Source organism: Marmota marmota, unplaced genomic scaffold, assembly GCF_001458135.2.
Source record: "Marmota marmota marmota unplaced genomic scaffold, marMar, whole genome shotgun sequence".
In the NCBI taxonomy this organism is placed as follows: Eukaryota; Metazoa; Chordata; class Mammalia; order Rodentia; family Sciuridae; genus Marmota; species Marmota marmota.
Window position 1 is genome coordinate 23406492 of NW_025999977.1, and position 22161 is coordinate 23428652.

The following is a 22161-nucleotide window of genomic DNA, read 5'->3' on the forward strand; positions in this document are numbered from 1 at the left end:
AAAAGGAGCAAAAACAAACAACTAACAGTACTATAGGAATATGAAGATAAAAATTAAATTGAAATTCAATTACCTGGAAAATGAAAGTGACCAAAAATGGTTGTTTATTATTTAAAAATCTTCCTCTAAAAGAATTCTGACTGGCTACTCAATTCTTCTGAAGATAAAAACAAAACTCTCAGGAAAAAATTAATATTTCAAATGTTAAGAATGTAAATAAACAACCAAAAGAGATTTGTGAAGAGTCTTTCATGAGAGATGTTAAAGCAGATAAAAAATGTTCTTCCTAGCCATCCAAGGTAGTCCTTCCTCTATAGGTAACCTGAATTAGCTAACCTCAAATATCTCTGATTTTTTTTTAATATTAGAATTTAAAAAAGAAACATAGCATTCCATAAATAGACTCTTTATTTAAGACCTAAAAGTACAACAGTGATAACTCTAATTCTAATCATACTACTTTTCAACTAAAAGAGAATCTTAAAATTTTAAACTGAGCTCATAACACAAACATACATAAATACAAATATATATTTTTAAAAAGACTACGGGTAGGCATATTTATAGCACACATATTATAATGGCCAAGCATGGAACCAGCTTAGATGGCTGTCAACAGATGAATGGATAAAGAAAAGGTGGTAACTATACACAGTAGAGTTCTTTTAGCTATAAAGGAGAATGAAATTATGTCATTTGCCAGAAAATAAATGGAACTGCAGAGCATCATGTTGAGCTAAATAAGCCAGACTCAGAAAGTCAAAGAGTTTTATGTTCTTTCTCATACATGGAAGCTAGAGAGAGAAAAAAGAAATTAAAAAGGGATTTCATGAAAATATAAAAGAGACCAGTAGAGCTGAGGAAGGAGATCAGGGTCAAAGAGGAGAAGAGCGCAAGTGGAAATGCTGGGGAGTGAAATAAATCATGTTATGAAGCATGTATAAATATGTCACAATGAACCTCACTATTATATATAATCATAGTGTGTGCATAATCATAATATGTGTGCATGATACAAACACATACACACATAAAGATTATGAGTAAGGAATGCCAATATAGTACTCTCTGGTTAGTTTTTTATTATTTTAATTTCAGTTTTTTTTCCTGTATTTTCTAAAACATTAGACTCAATATTTATTAGTTTCCTAGTTGAAATAATATTATTTAAAAAAAAGGAACTGTATCTTGAAAAAGACCTGCTTTTATATTATAAGCCCAAAGTCATATATGTAAAATGCAGAATAAATAAACATTTAAAGGAAAAGGTGGGACAACAGTAAGCAAAGACTAGAAATGAGGGGTTGGAGGGGAAGAACACAATCAATGGAAAAAGAATAACAAATTCAGGTTTTTGGCTGCCTCTCAACAGTACTGGGATTAGTGGTAAGTAATATTGGATTGACACATAGGAAATACACTTTTCAATAGAGTGCCAGTAGGAAGTAATGTGCATTCTTTGCATATAGAGATACTATTTATAGGCCAACCAACAGAAACAGACTATGTGATACATAATATTAACAGCTAGTACAGCTAAGCTTAGGTGACAATTTCCAAAATGTAATAAAAAGAGGAAGTAAAAAGCAGTGGTAGGAATGGTGGGTATTCCATGTTATAAAAAATGCTAATTGTTAATAAAACAGTAGCTTTCTGATATGAATTCAATTTTGCTTACATGTCAGTCATTTATGAACACAAATTTATTCATTTATCAGTCTCTCTGGTTGCAAGGTTCTGACACTCAGTAGACAAACATAGGTGTGTGTGTGTGGTGGAAGAGGATGTTGATAAACATGACTTTAATAACAAGGGGAACAGGAATTGTCATAGAAATCCAATGAGAAAATCAGTAACACAGATGGGACCGGCCATCAAGATACTAGACCTGAGAACCTGGCCTCATTCCACCAGGACGCCCTAGGGACTGACAGCAAGAGCTACAGGAGCTGGTGGATCCTCATTCAAGAACTCTGGTCATTACTGGGATTAGGTAACTCCCTGAGCATCAGCCTTTAGAATCTGATTTGCCTCTAGCCATCAGCTGCTATCACTGTTTCCAAGCTGTTTTCTTTTTCTATATCACAAGAGTGCCACTTTCTTATACCTTTCACTATTTACTGATTGAGGTCCCTCTTATCTCCTCCTCTTGACTTTTCCAATTCTGCTTCTACTGCTTAACTCCTATGCTGTTTCTTTTTGTGAGTTTTATGCCGCAGTCTGGCTGGGCACAATCAGAAGCCACTTGTCAAAAGAAAATAACTTTATTTTTAGAACCACACACGCCAAACAAAACAGCCTCTCAGGAAAAATCCTCAGAGCCTCAACTGCCACCACCGGCTTTCCACAAGCCTCTCTCTCTCCTTAACTCTTAAAATGGCTACCCATCCTCTTGCCCTGCCCTCAGGGGCGAGCAGTTCACTTACCCTCAGTCGCTCCCCGTGCAACTTCCAGCTGCCAGTTTTATGATACATATCATTCTGTATATACTTATAGGAATCACCACTCCATCTTGTCTACCCTGAGTACATCCGGTTAAAAATTTAAATTAAAAGAAAGAGCTATATTTTGGTCAATCACAAGGTCTGTGAGAACCAAGACTGGTGAAGCTCATTGCCATATGGACAAAACTTTCTGTGCTTGTCTACCCGGTTGGCCGGTGGCTAAACTATGATTGCCATCTTTATTCATTTATTTATTTTTTGATTGCCATCTTTAATTTAGGTATTCTCACCAGTCCAACCACCCATGGCCAAGTCAGATAAGACAGAGTATAGACACCTGGCTTCCTTCCTCAGCAAGCATTCCCCTTTCACATAACTGTAGAACAGCAGCAAATGAAATTACTTAGTGACAACATGTAGTAATATAGAAATGTTTGATGCCTGTGGTCCTAGTTCAGCATTTCATAAACTATTTCCCCTGGAATTCTGGTATACAATAGGATATTAAGAGGCATTCTACAAATAAAGGTTTCAGTTTGAGCAAGTTCAAAAGGTTTCGGTTTGAGCAAGTTCATGCCTCAGGTCTCAGACAGAATATCCTCCTGGGCATTATTTCTCAAACTTGTTTGACAATGGCAACCTTATTAATATCTCACAGGACACTTAACACTCTGTGAAGCAATTTAAAAAATGCCATCCTTAGTACTACAACTACTCCCACATCCAGAAACCACTCCAATTTAAGTGTAAAGAAAGCAGAGTCTTTTTTTTTTTTGGTGCCATGCTTGGTATATATTAGGTGTTCAATATATAAATGCTCACAAAACTAAGTCATTAACATCAGTGCTAAGGGGGAAATGGTTAATAAAAGATTAAATGGAAAAATAAAAACTATTTCTGGTAACAACAGACCAACCCTTCTGCTGAAAAAAACTAAAAATCCTCCATACAAAAAATAAAAAAAATACCTCAAAATAAGAAGTTGACAAGATAGTGGGAAACTGCCAAACTGAATGTTAACAAGTGGAAACCCAGAGAGGTCATGGAACAGCCCCCACTCCACCAGACACTGGCCCTGGTACATACCTGCAGATGTATTTCAAATTAAGTCTGTTTTCAATAGCCTCAGAGGATAAATTAAAAAATGTCAAGGTACAGATTTCTCAAAAGCTGGAGAATTTATTTTGGATCACAGTTTCAGAGACTTCAATCCATGTGTGGCTGGCTCCATTATTACAGGCCTATGATGAGGCAACATCACGATAAGGGTCACATGGCAGAGCATAGCTGCTCACCTCATGGCAACTAGGAAGCAAAGACAGAGGTCACTTTTGTAAGGAAGTCCATTCCCTGAAACCCATGAAGCCATGAATTGATCATGGATTAATCCATGATCATGAGTTCAGAGCCCTCATGGTCCAGTCACCTCTCAAAGACCCCACCTCCAAACACGGCTGCACTGGGGACCAAGTCTTCAACCCATGAATTCTCAGAGGACATTTAAGAATCAAACCATAACAGAACTCCTTCCCCACACTAGTTATCCCAAAGGGCTATGACTTCACGTGAGGGGAAACTATAATTAAACCGAAATCCAATGCTACCCCTAAGAGACTTCAGGGAAGGTTGTTTAAGCCCCAAGACAATCAAGAGAAAAAAGGATGAAACAAGGATTTGCAGTCTGGGTTTGCAGGGAGTTTATAACCCAGGTAACTTTAAATGTGAAATTCTTTTAAAATATTCCTGGGCTAGTGGTTTGAACACACATTTTAGTAGAAGCAAACAAACCATCTCTAAAGGAAGATATATTCTTCATTCTAGGCCTGAAAGAATACCCACACATAATTTTAAGAAAAATAAGCAAGAGAATCAAATCTTGCATACACAAACCAAATCATCATGGGTAAGAATAAGAATCCACAGGAACAGATAGATCCACAGATATTGTGGGTATCAAAATGACCAAGCTTAGAGATTAACACTAAAATGCTTACCAACCATATAAAATAAAAGTCAAACTTGACAAAAATTAGTATGGAAAACATGTAAAGAACCAAATAAAAGTATCTGCAGTCAAATTCTTTTCCCAAAAGAAACCTCTAAGCCTAGATTTCTTTATTGGCTAATTCTATCATCATTTCAGAAAAAAGATTCCAATATACAAAGCTTTTACTAAATATTCCCCATATTATTAGTCTAGCATAACCTAATATCAAAGCCCAACGAGTACACTATGAGAAGAAAGAATACAGAATAATCTCTCATGAATACAGATACAAGTCTTTCATGTTATGTTTTAAGTAAAACATTAAAAAAATCCAGCAATACATAAAAACGATCAAGTTAGATACAGCCTAAGAATGCAAGGTTGGATCAACATTAGAAAATCAACTAATGAAAATTATCACAATGATAAAGAATAAAAGTATAGGATAATCTCATTAGAGATAGAAAAAGCACTTGGTAAGATATGACATCCATTTGTGATGAAAACTTTTAGGCAAACTATAGTGAAAAATAACCTTTAACTAACCTGATAAAGAGTCTTTAAAAAACAAATGTCACCACATCCTTGATAAAACAGTGAGATCACTGAGATTTAAGTGTTTCTTAAAATAAGGATGCCCCGTATCCACATTGTGATGAAGATACTAGCCAGCTTAACACAAAAAACAAAAGACACTGATTAATTTTATCCCTATAGACTCATATAATTTTGCCAAGAACAAAAATATCATTATTCTCATGATATAGTTACATATTCCAAACTCCAAAATGATAATAAATTTTAAGAACTAATAAGAATTTAGAAAGGATAACAGGTTCTAATCAATATATAAAGCATGTATTTTATTCCTATATGTTTGTAATAAAATGAAATGTAAAAGTATATATCATTTACAATAGCCTCAATGGTATGAAATATCTAGAATAAATCTAAGATCTGCAAGTTTTTTCAGGAAAAAAAGCATTATTTGTAATAATAAATTACATGACATTAAAATTAAGAATTTTTGTCCATCAAAAACACCAAATAGGGTCAGGCACACCCCTGTATTCCCAGTGGCTCATAGAGGCTGGGGCAGAAGAATCAAAGCCAGACTCAGAAACTTAGTAAGGCCCTAAGCAACTAGTGAGACACTGTCTCAAAATAAAAAGGACTGGGGATGTAGCTCAGTGGTTAAGTGCACCTGGGTTCAATTCCTGATACCAACAAAAACAAACAAACAAACCAAAAAAACCCCACAACCCAAAAGTAGGAAATAACATTTTCAATAAAAATGGTTGAAGACTAAAGGATAAGCATTCAGAAAATATAAAGAACTCCTTAATAAAAATCACAAAGATACAGTTCTTCTGCCTAAAATACTTAATTTTGCAACAGCAAGAATGTAAAACAATAGGAATGCTCATATCCTGTTGGGGTGAATATAAATTAGTATAACTGCTTTGAAAAATAGTTTGGTATTATCCAGTGAATTTGAGGATATGAAATTTTCTAATGACAGCAATTCTACTCCTGAGGGTAAACACTGGTGCCCATGTGTACCAAGAAATATATAGTAGAATAGTCACAGCTAAATGTTTCAATATTATGAAATACAATGAAGAAAACATGTATTGTGACATATTCATATAAGTTCAAGGCCAGCCTCAGCAACTCAGCAAGAACCTGTCTCAAAAACTGGCTAGAGATGTAGCTCAGTGGTAAAGTGACCCTGAGTTCAATCTCCAGTACCAAAAAAACAAAAATAAAACCAAAATTAAACTATATCATTTAGGGATACATTAGATGGTAAACCTTTACAGAGAAGGAAAAAAATGATTTTGCCAAACTATAAAAATGTTTACTTCTAGGCTGGGGTTGTACCTCAGAGGCAGAGCTCTTGCCTGGCATGCGTGAGGCACTGGGTTCGAGCCTCAGCACCACATAAAATAAAAAATATTGTGTTCACCTATAACTAAAAAATAAATATTTTAAAAAATGCTTACTTCTGAAGGCTGGAATGGAGTGGCAACAGGCAGTGTTCAACTGAGAAGGGGCAATACAACAAGCTTCTTGGTATACTCCCAATGTTCTATTACTTAATCTGGGTAGTAAATACGCCTTAAAACCGCTCATCTTACATTCACTGTTTTCTATGTGTGTGTATATATACATACACAGAAATATATATTTTACATTTTATTATAAAAAGGAAAATAAAGAGGGGGAAAAGCATACACAAGACAGAGCAAAGAGAGCAATATTTGTTATAGGCAACAGCAAAGTGCTACTAACAATCACCTGAAGTGTTCAGTGAAACCCAAATAATGGTCCATCCCTACACTAGACTATTATTTCTCTAATTATATGACCATTATCATTACTATAAGATATTATACCTTAGGACAATCTCTAGTCCAATAATCATGGAAACATGATTGTGCCAATTTTTTTCTACTTGACTTCAATATGGTTATACATATTTTCCCATCTACACAAAGAGGCATTCTGAGAAAGCCACAAATATGTGGCAAAGACAATCCAATTGAAGGTTCCACTAAAGGAAAATATAGAACATTCAATTATACATTGTAAATTATTTTAAATGTTGTAAAATTAAACTATGTAAGAGTTAATTCAATAACTTTCAATAAGAGTATTTTTAAGAATGTACTTCTCCTTGACATATTATTCTGCTACAATTAACTATTAATTCTAAGATGTTATTCTTTATTAAAGAATCTGAGTTCTTGTTCATTTTGCACCTTACTAAGCCACATAAAGCAAGTGGCTCCCTTATTTAATTTTATGAGAAAAACTTCACTTTCCTGGATATGAATTTCATCTAGTTAACTAACCTAGTTCCTTCAGTGAAGTGAAGCTAATGGAGAAAAATCTTTATTTGATTTTAAAGAATTTTTACCTATATACAGAAGCTATGAGAACCTATGTTCTTACCTTCCCCCAAGTATTTTCTAGGACCAATTTTTACCTCCTTGAGTACAGGTGGGTGTTGATGGGAAACACTTCTAGTCCACATTTTAAATACACTCTTTAGTTCATTAACAGCCTCAAAGTCTGGCCCACTTTGGATGTTCTCCAATGTACGTCAAATTTACTGTATTTAAAATTTAACATTTCTCCCCAAACTGGGATGTCATTACCATGTTTCTACAGAACTGCTAGAAAATATTTAGGAGTACTTTATTCTTCCTTAACATCATCATATTTAATGTTGCCTAATTCAATAGCTTTTTTTCCAAAATGTTCCTCAAATGTACCTTTTCTCTCTACCTGTAACATTGTCTAGATTTATTTTGCCACATTTTTCCATTCTAAAACACCTTAGTCTCTCCCATCTTCCCAGACTCATAACTCTGCCAGACTTATCTCCTTTCTGAACATTTAACAGCTACAGTATCTTGTGCCTGCTGTTCACTTACTGCCATCTATTATTAGGCCCCATTTTATTCAAACTTAATTCTCCTTACTCTGAAGCACCTTCTCCATTCTGCCCTCCACCATTCTATTTTTAACATCTACATCAAGTTCTAATATCTACCTGTTGATTTCCCTAAAAGGATTTACAATTAACACTACAATTGTTATAATTAACACTACAAATTGTTCTTTTTTATTCAGATCAAGTCAATTTTATATGTACAACTGTACTCTAAGATTCAAAAGACAAAGAATGGTTTTATATTGCTTCTTATAAGTACCTAAGAAAGGGATAAAAATTTACATTCAGATTTTTAAAGAAAAAGTTATTTTCTTTAAAAATAACTTTTAAAAATACCTTATTCCTAAGGTATAGTCCAATAATCATGGACTAGAGATTGTCCTAAGGTATAATATCTTATAGTAATGATAACGGTCATATAATTAGAGAAATAATAGTCTAGTGTAGGGATGGACCATTATTTGGGTTTCACTGAACACTTCAGGTGATTGTTAGCAGCAAGATGGATCAATCCATCTTGAGATATTTAAAAGGACAAGCCAAGTCCTTTACAACTGGCAGTATCTACTTCTCTTCATTTAATGAAGAAAAGAAAAACAAGAAGTAGACACTAATGTCTATATAAGCAATGGCTTATTTAAATACTTTGGAATTTAAATATTGCTATTGGTGTGTGTCTCTGATATTTTTGCTGCACTCTTCCTGAATATGTTTATTAATTCAACATGGGCCATGGACCATGTGGTAAACTTTATATAAGGTGCTGGAGATAACAAGATGAAACACAGTCTCTGAGAAGTATACAATCCAGGAGAAAAGGGAAATAAATTACAATTTAAGTGTGAATTAATTAAGAGTGCCATGGGAATGCAAAGCACAAAGCAACTACCTCTAGTTGAGGGAATGTGCCAGACTGCAAGCTGTCCCCATGCCTGTTCTCCTTTTCTTCCATAATAACATAATTAACTGGCACAAAGCTACCCAGAATAAAGATTACATTTCTCCAACCTTCTTTGCAGCCATGGACTAAGTTCTGGTCAGTGAAATGAAGCACATATATATGATGGAAGCTTTAGGAAAACATTTTTTCTTTTTTCTTTATTTAATTTGTTCTTTTTAGACATACATGACAGTAGAATGTATTTTGACGTATATTATACATACACACACATGGAGTATAACTGATGTTCTAATTAGGATCCCATTCTTGTGGCTGAACATGATCTGCAGTTTCACTGGTCAGTATTCATATACGAAAAGAGAAAAGTTAGGCCGAATTCATTCCACTGTCTCCTATTCGCATCCCTCCTCCCTTCCCTTCATTCCCCTTTGTCTAATCCAATGAACTTCCAGTCTCCCTGCCCGCCTTATTGTGTGTTAGCATCTACGTATCAGCATATTCGACCTTTGGTTAGGAAAGCTTTCTTAAGAGACCTCTGGCATAGGCCCTTCCCTCCTTCCTTTCTTTTTTTCTTCCTGTACCCTGCTGTTTAAAATAAAGACACCCAGTTTTGAATTATGAGGCCTAAGGTCAAATCTGAGACATTCTGAAGCCATGAGCTAAAAATGACTTCATGAAGCAGAGTTGTCATTTTAGCCTTACATTATAAACTCTGAACTTCCACCGTTCAGAGTTCAGAAGTTAATGCTGTCTTTAGCCTGTTGGGATTTTGGAGTTTTCATAACTTGCAACATACACCTAACTAAACCTAACATCCACAGGGAACAGGCAGGTTTTATAGACAAGAGGATTTCGAGCTGGGTTTTAAAGAATGATTATCTGTTAGGTGGAAAGGGGCATTTCAGACAGAGACACTGCAAAAGCACAGACTCAGGAAAAGACCTGCCTTTCCCAAAGGCAGAGAGGGGTTCCAATGGCTGAAGTACAGCAGATGTACAGTAAAAGAAAAAGCAACCTGAAAGGCAGAGAAGAGAGACACTAAAGGATCTTACATGTTATGCTAATCAAAGTGCTTTTATTCTTTGACTTTTGTCTTCTAAGTGATTATGACTCCATAGATAATTCACTGCATGTTTTAGAAGAGCCAAACAGATCAGTCAGAAAATAAAGCAGTATGAATGAATGTATGGAGGACAGGGGTTAAAGAGAAAAAACTTCATGACAGAAAGGTACAATACTGTTTTAGTAAATGCAAAGGACTAGAAAAAATACTGGCATAAAAGAAAAGATTATAACTTCTGAGAAAATTAAGGTAGAGGAATATGGAAATATGTATAATTTGGAGCTGTCAAGATTAAGTAAGGACTGGAAATATCTACCTTTAAAGTAAACTGAGGTAAATGATTTACAGTGTAACTATAACCACTTCCTGATAATAAATTTCATTTTTATACGCCCACATTCATGGTTTCTTTTCACAAATGGCTGTCATAGGTTAGTAAGTCTTAGGTGAACATTATCTATAGTAGGAACTTGGTATTTGATGACCTGATCCCTATCAAAGAGTTGCAGGCAAGGAATTTAAAAAAAAAAAAAAAAAAAATCAGCACTCTTGAAGCATATGAGGAACTTTAATTTTTATTTAAACAAGTAGAATACTTTATTGTTCTAAGATGATCATGTGTAATTTTTGTAACTTTTAAATTTTATCATTAAAAATAAAAATCCCATCAATGCCCAATTGTGAAAATAAAAAAAACAGCAGCAACTATTGCCTCAAAGAAATATTGAGTCAAATTACTCTGAGTATATAGCCTCTGTGAATCCATAACCTATTAATTACACTCTTCAGTCTCAAAGATCAAAAAATTCTTTTAAAAAAACTTGCAATGTTTCCATTACTTTTTGGCTCTAACTGTCCCTAAATTTGAGTACTGCATTTTAGCCTTTTAACAAATATTTGTTGTATAATAATTATAACCTAAATACACTGTGGGACATGTGAATTAAGTACCTAGAAGCTATAGGCACGGTTTTATGTTTTAAGCCTGTTTCCAATTGGATTTAGTGTGCTTTTGGTATATTCAACCAGATTATAAGTGCCCTACTCTCTGTAACACACATCAAAACACTTGCTAAGGTACAAAGTGAGAAAACAATTTTTTAAAGGAAGGGATATATGGCTTTCTTAATTTAGACTTGTTACTCAAATCATCTGCATCTAAATATAACTTTCACTTGAAGGAATGTAGTAATAGCTTTTTTTTTAACCCTTGAGTTTTCTCCTTTTATTTCTTCATTTCTTATAATTTGGGAAAAAGTATGAATCTAGCCAGACACAGTGGCGCATGCCTATAATTCTAATGGCTTGGGAAGCTGAACCAGAAAGACCGTAAGTTCAAGGCCAATCTCAGCAATTTAGCAAGGCCTCAAGCTACTTAGTGAGACTCTGTCTCAAAATAAAAAAATGGGCTGGGGATGTAGCTCAGTGGTAAATTGTCCCCCCCCCCCAGGTTAAATTCCCAGTGCCCCCGCCAAAGGGATTCAGTGGGCAAAGAGAACTTTGGCCCATATAATTATTTTTCAATGAATGCACCTTAAGATGTTAAAACTTCTTCAAATGATTCACCACACCACTTTTAAACACTGTAAGAATAAAGCTAATAGTGAAAATAGCTATTGTAAAGCTGGCTATAAATTCACCTGCTCATTACCATCTGCTCATGACCCCAGCTCTTAAAATCAAGAACAGAATTACAATAATAATGATTACTAGGAACAAAGAAAGGACACAGTTGTCCGTAAAGCGTTTATAGCTCTATGGAAGACACACACTTGTTCCTCCTGAGCTCCCTAGATTCTCAGATCCCAATGGTCTTCTTCAAACTACCATCCTACTGTCACCAGATAGTGCCATATAAATCATATTAGAAAGTATAATTCCCGGGGCTGGGATTGTGGCCCAGTGGTAGAGCGCTCACCTAGCATGGGCGGGACCCGGGTTCCATTCTCAGCACCACATAAAAAATAAAGGCACTGTGTTGTGTCCATCTACACCTAAAAAATAATTATTTTTAAAAAATATATAATTCCCTGTTCAAAATTCCCTGGTCTCTACACCTTCAGAGATAAAATGTACATTCTTTCAATTAGATATCTGGTCATTGTGAATTTGGCCCCTGCTTAATCATTAAGTTTTATTAACAGAGTTTCTTTTTCCTTCCTTTCAAGTTCATTAAAATTTATATTTGTGTATATCATGTTTGTATTGTCTCAAATTATCATTTATGTGCTGTCGTAAATATTTGGTTTTGATATTAAATGTTAATAACCTCTGCTATTGGTTGAGACATTGTATTAGTCAGCTTTCAGTTACTGTAACAAAATATCTGAGCTTGTCAACTTTAAAAGTGGAAAGGTTTATTTTGGCTACAGTTTTGGAGGTTTTAGTCCATATATGCCTATGGTAGCATATAGTTGTGGGGAGCCTGTTTGCTTCATGGCAGGGAACAAAACAAAGAAAGAGATCAGGTCCTTCAGTCTCTTTCAATGACAGGCCCTCACTGCTTTAAAACTCCCCACTAGGCCTCATATTCGATTAACACCAAATTAAGGACCAAGCCTCTTACCACATGGGTTTTTTTCAACCTAAGGTAGAAATTAGACTGGCCCTCAGAGACTCAGCTAAGGAGGTAACACAGACCTGTAAGATAATTAAATACCAAACTGTATATAATAAAGTAATATACAGTACAACTAGCAAATAGCATCTAAATAGATGTCAAAACATTTCTTAATAAATCGATGTCTCTTTTAAACAGATCTCTTCCAACTGAAAAGAAATTCATCTGAAGCAGGGAGATAATTGGGATAAGACTGAAGTCCAGAGACATGTCCCAGCTCTGCCATTAACAAACTCTTGGATGAGTTCAAATGTTCTACAGTGCCCAGTAGACATGACACCTGACCCAAAAAGGACATTTGTTATTTCATCTCTGACTTGGATTTGACTAAACAAGAAAGGAGGGGCGGGCAGGAGCTCCATCCTGGAGGGACTCACTCAGGATGTTTGCACCTTGGGACAGCAGTCTTGCTACTTAAATTCAATACTACCTTCTCACAGAGATGTGAAAGAAAAGATGCTGACACTCAAAAGGAATAGTTGGCTGTTCTCCTTGTTTGCTCCAGAGATAAACACTTACATCAAGGGCCTCCCTGTCCTGGGCCCAACTGCACTGGCACCTCACAGTCCCAAGGACCCCCTAGGATGTATCAGCTGTCTGGCTTAATTTCACTCTGGTTCTATCTCTATAATCCCAGAGAATTGGACCAGATCCCTTACAACATCATAATTTACAAATATAATGAATTTAAAAACACTAACCATAGAACAAAAAACTAACAAATTTGTCAGTTATAAGTAAAAACAGCTTATTAACATAACATTGTTATCTGGACATATACTTTGTTTTACAAGAAACATCCAGTTGTTTTAGAAATGCCAAATTAGAAAAGCAAGTACAACTAAATTTCTTAAAATAAAGATTCTTACTAAATATATCAGTAAAACATAATGTATGTAAAAATTCATAATTCTTAACTAGATTGAGTAAAAGTTTCTACTCCAAACAATGATACTCTTGTAAATCAAGTGATATTAGTGCCTCTGTAATACCAAAACAGTCGAGTTCCCAGAAACATCTGCAGGGAACAAGGAAAGATCAAGTACACTTTCTTAAATTCCAGACTTCAAATCTAGAAATAGAAGAAATTAAATAATCTGAACAATGAAGAGGATATCTGCTAGGCACTGTACCAGTCATTTTACATGGATTGTTTTATTTAATTCTCTACAATTCTATAAGGTAGCTAGTTATTACTATTTTAATGATTAAAAACTTGAGGCTCAACAGGTTAAATACTTTGTCTACACCTTCAGAGCCCTTCACAAAGCCTAACAATAAAGTAGAATTATAAACCACTGTCTCAAGCTTTCAGAAAAGCATCAGTAAGCTCTGATCAGTGGACCCAATCACTCAAATCTTTTTTGGGAGATACAGTCTTACAATAAAGATGTATGCCACCAGACTATCATGGCTTGTTTAATCTTAGTATAAATTTTAAAAGCTTTTTATATTAGTCTCTGTTTTTTATGTTAGTCTTCTCTGAGTTTGCTTAGACTGAAGTACATCTCTCACACCCAAATGAGTTCTGGGTCTACATTTGCTAAGGAACAGTCTAAAGAGTTTATATTAAAGTAATCGATGAATGGTGTATGAATGGTGCCTCTATGGAGTTAACTTATTGGTTCATTACTTTCTTTTCTGTATTTCTTTCTTTTCGGGGAGTGTGGGGGACAACCAGATATTGAACTCAAGGGCACTTGACCACTAAAGCCACATTCCCAGCCCTATTTCATATTTTATTTAGGGACAGGATCTCACTGAGTTGCTTAGCACCCACTGATTTGCTTAGTGCCTTTTTTTTTTTTTTTTTTTTTTTNAGGGGATTACAAATAGTGGCCAAGAAAGCAAGACCAAAACTTCTTCAAAACAGCTCTGGGGTGGGGTGGGGGGGGGGGAGGAAAGAAGAAAGCAATATTAAACTTCTTCAAGTGCATAATGATGTGTCTGATGGAAATTCAATATTACAGTATGAGACATGAGAAATTGTTTTAATTTGTTTTAAAAATTTAGGATACATATTAGATGTGTAAGAATAAATGTCTCATTAAAACTAAAAAAAAGTTGAAGCTAAACTATCTGCAAAAATGGAAAAAAGGCATCAAGATAATAAAAAACTAAGTTCACTTAAATTCTTTCCTTATCCTCCCAAACATTAATTTTATAAGAATCTAAAAATTAAAGTATGTTCTTGGATGATTATGAACACAGTATATACTTATTGTGGAAAAAGTCAAAAATATTAAATAGTACAAGATGATTTTAAAAAATCTATTCAAAGTTTACATCTTACTTTTAAAAGTAAATGTTTCCTTTTCAAGGATTTCAAAAGTATCAACCTACTTTTTACATTAGTGAAAACTTTATTCTACCATTAAATATCCTAATACTCATAATTTTTAATCTCCTGACAACTATTATAATCAGTACACTAAACAAAAATTTTAAGGAACATCATTTGTAATTATTTAATGGTATGGTTATACTGCCACACCATAATTTTAATCATTTAAGATTAAATTTCTAATTTTTTAACATTATAAGTGCCATCGTGATGAGTAAATAACACACATATACATTTGTGTGCATCTTTTATTTCCTTAGAATCAATTCCTGAAAATGCAATTTTGGGGCAAAGAGTATAAAAATTTTAAAGGATTCTGAATATTGCCAAATTGCCATTTAGAAAGTTGTACTACTGTATGCCAACACTTGACCCTTTTTTATGTGAGAGATCTATTGGAGCATGCAGTTAGACATAATGACTTTAACCTTTTAGACTTTTTCTAAAAACTTATTTCTTAAGCTTAGAGGAAGACCTTTTAGGAAGTGATAGCTCTTTCAGTAATTAAATATTTATCTGTGGTTGAGCAATTTTTCCCAGATTGTTTCTGTTTAACAATTTACCTTCATTAATTAAACTTAAGTATTTTTAATAAAACAAATACAAGTTTCTCTTTTTAAAGTTTTAAATAAAATTACTCTTCTATGTAGATATTTTCAATAAAAAAATCTGAAATGAAGTCAAATAGCTATCATAAACTCTTGTGTTTTAGAATATTTAGTTATTTTTCCTTTTTCAAAAGATTTTTTTGTCCTTTATACCTCTCTATATTGACTGAAAATCAAAAGATGCTATATTTTAAAAATCAAGTCATACCCTAAAAAGCACAAAATACCAAAACTATACCGTTTTTATGAAGAAAAACTAAAGTTTCTGTATTTCCATTTCAGGTTATGATGCAGTAAGTGATGCTGGGCTAAACCTGCTACTACAAACAACAATAAATGTGGGCAGTTCAGATGGTCCCCAATTTATGATGGTTCAACTTATGACTTTTTTGACAGTGGTGTAAAAAATAATGTTTCACATTCATTAAAATCGATACTTTGACTTGATCTTTTCCCAAGCAAGGAAAATGTAGTACGATACCCTCTTGATGCTGGACAGCGGCAGAGAGCCACAACTCCCAAGGGTGAACAACCAACACTCCACAGTGTACTATCATATTCAATAGGTGAAATGTATTATATGCATTTTTGACAACCATATTTTCAATTTACAACGAGTTTACATTGGTATGTAACTTCATTGAGGCAAACGACTTTGACTTCTGGTCATAAGGCAATAACAAGGTCCAGAATTGTCCTCCCATTACAAGCAAGCAGAAAATTAGACAAAATACCAAATGATGGTTTTAAGACATTAGATAAGAGGCAGTGTGGAAACATAATTCCTTGCTGAAAGAAGGAAAATAAATGAAGCAATTCTATGATTTTCCAGCTTTCTGCCTGGAACCACAAGAAAGGAAGGGAGGAAAGGAGAGAGGGAGAAAGGGAGGGAGGGCCAAAAAGAATCTGACTGAGTTGAGGAGCCAGAAAAGACTTTGTAGCACCCTAAAGCAGCAAGAATCCACAGGGCAGAGTACCACAAAGGAAGAAGCTACACAGAGAAAACGTTTCAAAAATCTGCAAAAGAGACCTTCTTGAGTCTCTAGCCACATACCTATCTGTGTATGTATGCTGTGTAACTCCACAAGACCAGACAGAGAAAAATGCTCAAGAAAATAACAAATACTGGGAAGATCTCATTCAAGAACTCACAGAGTTCAAATACTGTTGGGATCACTCAGTCCCTACCAGGTAGGGCAAATAAAGCTTGACCAATACATGGGGGCAATCAAAGGAGATGCAAGAAAGGACATCGTGGTCATCAACTAGTCCTAAACTAAAGTTTAGTTCTTGCAGAACTTCCCAAGACAAACAAAAATCCTTAAAACCAAAAACCCTGAAAACAAAACTTGAAAATCAAGTTGATTGCCTGCCAGAACAAAACAGTAATAAAGAAAGATCAACCCACCTTAAAAAAGAAAGACATCATAAATCCATGAAAATTAATAAAATATAAGAAAAAGCAATTATAACCTATAATCAGGACCCAGATATGGCAGGACCCACTACATAATCCAAAGAAGTTCACAACTTTAAAATAAGTTATCACTATAAAGCATCTGGAAGGAAACACAAGACTATTTTCACAACTGTGGGTTAATTCAGGACCCAGAAAATACTAACATAAAATATGAAAATAATAACATAAAAATAACATAAAAATGGTTAAAATGAATACACAGATTTTAATTAAAAGAGTTCAAAGACTCAAAAACATCAAAATAATGAGCAACAACAAGAAGTCTCAACAGAGTGGAAACTGTACATATGAAAAAGGAACCACACAATTCTAGAAGTGAAAAGAATATCTAACATAAGAAATTAACTTTGACAGGTATTACAGCAAATTAGACAAAGGAAAAGTTTAAAAAAAAATCAATGTACTTGAGAGGGCAACAGAAATTTTCTAAACCGAATGAAAGAGAAAGAGACTGCAAGAAAAATAGACAGAATCTCAGTTACCTATGAGTGGCTGCTCATATGTGGGACTAGAGTCTGAAGAGCAAAAAAAGATACTTGGAAAATAAAAAATTTGAAGACAAGGATTTCACAAATTTGATGAAAATAATACACCCACAGTAAAGTACATTACATTGCTAAAGAAATTAAATAGATACACTCTGTTCATGGATTGAAAAAAATATACTGCTAAAATGTCATTTTTCTCCAATTTCATAGGTTCAGTGCACCTCTAATAAAAATTTCAGTAGGTTTTTTTTTTGTAGATGTTGATAAGCTGATTCCAAAATTTATATGAAAATGCACAGTACCTAGAAAAGCCTAAACAATCCTGAGGGCGAAAAAAAAAAAGAACAAAATTGGAGGGTTTACATTACTCTATTTCAGGACAAATAAAGCTATGTTAATCAAGACAATGGCATGTTGGTACGAAGACAGAAAAACTGACAAACTGAAACAAACCAAACACAGTATAGAACCAACCCAATTATTTTGTCAACTGATCTTTGACTAAAGCAACTAATTGGGAAAGGAAAGCCTTTTGAATAAATTTTTCTGAAATAACTAGCTATCTACTTGGAGGAAAACATTTAACTTCAACTAATACTTCAACCCCACTACACAATCCAAGACAGTTCATAGACCTAAGAATAAAAGCTATCACTGTAAAGCATGTGGAAAGAAACAGACTATCTTCACAACTGTGGGGGAACTCAGGACCCAGAAAACACTGGCATAAAATAGGACTTCATCAAACTCAAAATTTTGCTTATTCATACACACACACACACACACACACACACAAAGGATTTAGACAAAAATTAAGTAATCAGTGCTGTATACATTATGAACTATATATAAAGTTATCATTTAAGTGCTAAATTGCTATTTAAGTTACATTACCACTTCTGTTCAGTTTAATTCTACTTATATACTAGAAGGAGTTCCAATTCCAACCTTGGTCTTCAATCATCTAACTACTATTAATTTCTTATTAATTCCAATTCAAACTGCTAGTTCGGATCTTGAATGACCCTCAAGGCACAGGTATCAAAAGGCTTGGTCCCTATGGCACTACTGGGAGGTGGTAGAAACTTTTAAGAGATGGGACCTTCTGTGGCGGTCCTTAGGTCACTGAGGGTATGACCTCAAGGGAGACTGTGGGACACTAATCTATTCCTCTTTCTTCTTTGCTTCTTGGTCATGAGATAAGTAGTTTTGTTATGCCACATGCTCCTGCCATTATATACTACCTCACTCACTACAGGCCCAAAGCACCAACAAATCACAGGCTGAAACCTCTAAAACTGTGCTCCAGAAAAAACCCTCTCTTTACAAGCTGGTTATCTCAAGATATTTTATTATAGTGATGAAAAGCTAACATAGCCTTCAATCATCTAAATACTTTATTAATCCCAACTTAAAACTATGCATTTTAGATATGGAATTTTGCTCACCAGTTCCCTTGCTTTTTTTCCTTAATGTTCTTTCTTGGTACTGTTTCCCCCACATCTTAAAAGTATCTTCCTACTTTTTTCACTGTGCAGTCTTATCTTTCTGCCTCCCTTAAGTGCCCAATCATCTATGTTAGATTTTTTTCCCACATTCCTCTCAGCACTTAAAAAATCTTACCCTTAACAGATGAAACTGAAACTGGACATCTCATTTTAATGACTCACCAACTCCATCCCCTGGCTTATAGAGAACTTTTAGGGTAGAACTGCATGCCGCAGTCTGGCTGGGCACAAATCACGAGCCACTCAAGCAGGAACAAACTTTATTACGCAAACTCCACCAGCACTCCACGCACACTCCCCCAGGAACTCTCTCAGCTCTCCCCGCCTACCCTCCCAGATCCCGTGAGAACTCAACAGGAACTCCAAAGTAGCGGGCGCCCAAGGCAGCAAGAGCTGCCCTATTGCCGGACAGTAAAGGTCTGTATACAGCTGAATACACAGCTTAACAAAACCATCATCATCTCAATGGCTTGCTGGCGTCACCTCTCAACCACTCCCTTCTGCAAAATGCCATGCATCATCCCAACTTGGCTGTGGCCCTCAACAACTGCAGAGTTATAACACTCTTTGTAGTTCTTCCTCTCATACTATCTTTACTTTTCCTTCTTCGATTTGCCAGGGTCCTACGCTCTAAAGTGCTAGAAGGATAGGAAGGAAAGAGGCAAACAACAACAACAACAACAAAAAAACACCTGGTGGGTTAAGGATGCTCTGGAATAGATTTTAAAGGTGATGAAAAAGACTCTTGAGTTTCAGTCTCTGTTCAGACTACCTTTACAGCCCAAGAAAGCAAATAGGAATTCTAAAAAGAAACTGCAGTGAGGAATAAGGAGCTATATTTTCTGAGCAGCCCCTGTACTGTAACTGCATAGCTACTCAGGCCACCAAGGAAGGAAAACTCCAATACACTGTTTCTCAGACACTTAACTATTTCTAGTTTTCTGATGCATATTTTACATTTTTTTTTGGTAAGGCTACATGGTAGATAATAGGTAAATACTTTCAAATGTTTACATTCTTGAAGTAAGTGCAAGAAATGCAAGTTACTTTTTGTTATGAATGTATTATAGTGTAGAAAGTTTGGTTATTATTTGTACAATTTCGTGATTTTCAATTATAAATATATAAATTCCAAATCATATATAGAAAACTGACCAGATACCTGATCTAAACCTATACATTCAATGATATCTTGGTCATACTGTTACTTATCTAAAAAGCACCATCACTCGTCAGAATGCAAATTCAGTACTCCCCTTCTGACAAATTTGTCCATCTTATCCTACTGCCAATTGAGGGACCATAGACTCATCCTCAACTTCTATCACCTCCAATACTAACAAAGTCTGGAGACTGAAATATCCTAAGTTTTTCTGAAGTAAGAGGTCTTGTTTCTATCTGCACTATAAATTTCTTAATTCAAATCATCATATAATCTCTTTCCTGAAATATGACACAGCCTTAAATGGCATCCTTCATTGAGATCTACCTATCAAAAGCCAGAGAGAATTTGCCTCATTCACTCGGCCTGTGATATGTATTCTTTGTTCAATAATTACTTGGTGAGTAAATGTCCCCAATATCTTTTCCTCCAGCCCATTTTCTTTATTATGCTTATAATTACTTTTCTAAAACACAAAACTGTTTGTGTCACTTCCCCACCTACAAAACGAAATAAAAATCCAAACTCCTAGCATGGCATAAAAGACTCTTCACCATTTGTTTCCATTCTATCCTGGTCCTAATATGATTTCCTAATTTTCTTTTGCACTCACTTAGAAAGATCAAACTTCACTCTTCTCTTTAAACACACTATGCCCTTTCATTTTTAATTACCCAGAATAAATAGTAACTCAGTCCAGTTTATTTATTTTTATGAGCACCCTACTATTTAAAGTCATTAACTAACCTGCACAGAAGTAATGAGTGACCAAACAATCAGATAATACATCCAGCTCTCAATTAGCCCATATTCCTGGCCTTATTAACATGGTCAGTGTAGCCTAAATGGAAAAGTGAATAAAATGTTTAAACTACCTGCTAAATTTCTTCCTTAACAGTATATTGTTATAATTCTTTAGTTACAAACGTTTAATACAGCAGACACAAAGCAAACTATTTTCTTCACATCTTTTTTCCTTTCATCTTTAATATCACTCTGCTGTTTCTACTCTTTTTCTTTCCTGCCACCAGTTTTCACTGCATCTTCATTGTCTACCCTTTACAAGAACAAAAGGATTTCTTTATCACTCTCATTTGAACAGCATTTAAAATTTACAAAGAATTTTCATACATACCTACTCACTTGGTCTTTACAAACTAATTTTCTGGGATTCCAAAATATGCTGCTCTACTCTCTGCCTACAACTCTTAACTCTGTCACTTGCCCGTCTCTCAAGATATGGCTCAAGCATTTCTCTACTCCAAGAACAAGAATGTTATGCCTATATTCTAATGTTTTTCACTTCATTGTTTTATACCAGTAGAAGAACCCAGGTCTCTAGACTACTACCCTGATGACTTCTTCTACTACAAAATATTTTCCTTGTTAATTAATGTTACCTTTATTAATGATTATTAATAATCCAGCATTTTGTAAGTCAGGGGGAGAAATGTCTTATTGGGCAGCCAGAAACTATGTGCCAATTACAAGGGGTAAAACTACACCAAAATATCCCCAGCTTTCATTTAAAAGGAAAAATTTAAAGAATGTCTCTAAATCCTCTCCAAGTATTTAGACACTATCCTTTTGGTAACTGACATCCAAAGCTGAACACAGCAAGGAGTTAACGAGCACTTCAGAAGTCCTAAATTAAAACTATCAGAAGTTTTAAGAGATGCCTACTAACATCCTGGGAGATGTTCAGGATTAACAATCAAAAGCCTAGAGCCCTAGTCCCTAATCCACCACATAACTGCTGACTTGGGAAAGTCACTTATTTTCCCTGAGTCAAATTTCCTCTTCTATAAAATGTAATAAGCCACCTACCTTTCAGAATTATTAAGAGAATTAAATGGAAAGACTATAAATCACTTAGCCTGGAACATAACAAATAATTAAAAATGGTAATCCTCTTTATAATTATTTTTATGTATGTACAACATCATTTGTGCTTTCAGACCCATGCCCAACCACCCTCAACAGATTCTTGGACTTTGTGGCTCAGCGACAACTACAATAAATGCCTTCAAGGTAGTCATCTACAAATTTTCTGGATCCCCTTCCTGGGTCACAACTCAGGTCCTATAAATATA

At 34.8% G+C, this 22161-nt stretch overlaps 1 protein-coding gene across 6 annotated transcripts in view; it reads right to left on the reverse strand.

Annotated features, from left to right (window-relative positions):
* Positions 1-22161, reverse strand: part of Socs5 (suppressor of cytokine signaling 5) — a 46782-nt gene that overhangs the window by 16963 nt on the left and 7658 nt on the right. For 2 of the 6 annotated variants that reach the window (XM_048804440.1, XM_048804439.1), the window contains exon 2: positions 3531-3749. The exons of 3 other annotated variants lie outside the window; for them this stretch is intronic. The gene's annotated coding sequence lies outside the window, so the exon portion shown is untranslated. Of the gene's footprint in view, positions 1-3530; positions 3750-4977; positions 5223-22161 lie in introns of those variants that run through there. One more of the 6 variants, XM_048804442.1, reaches the window with a different exon arrangement.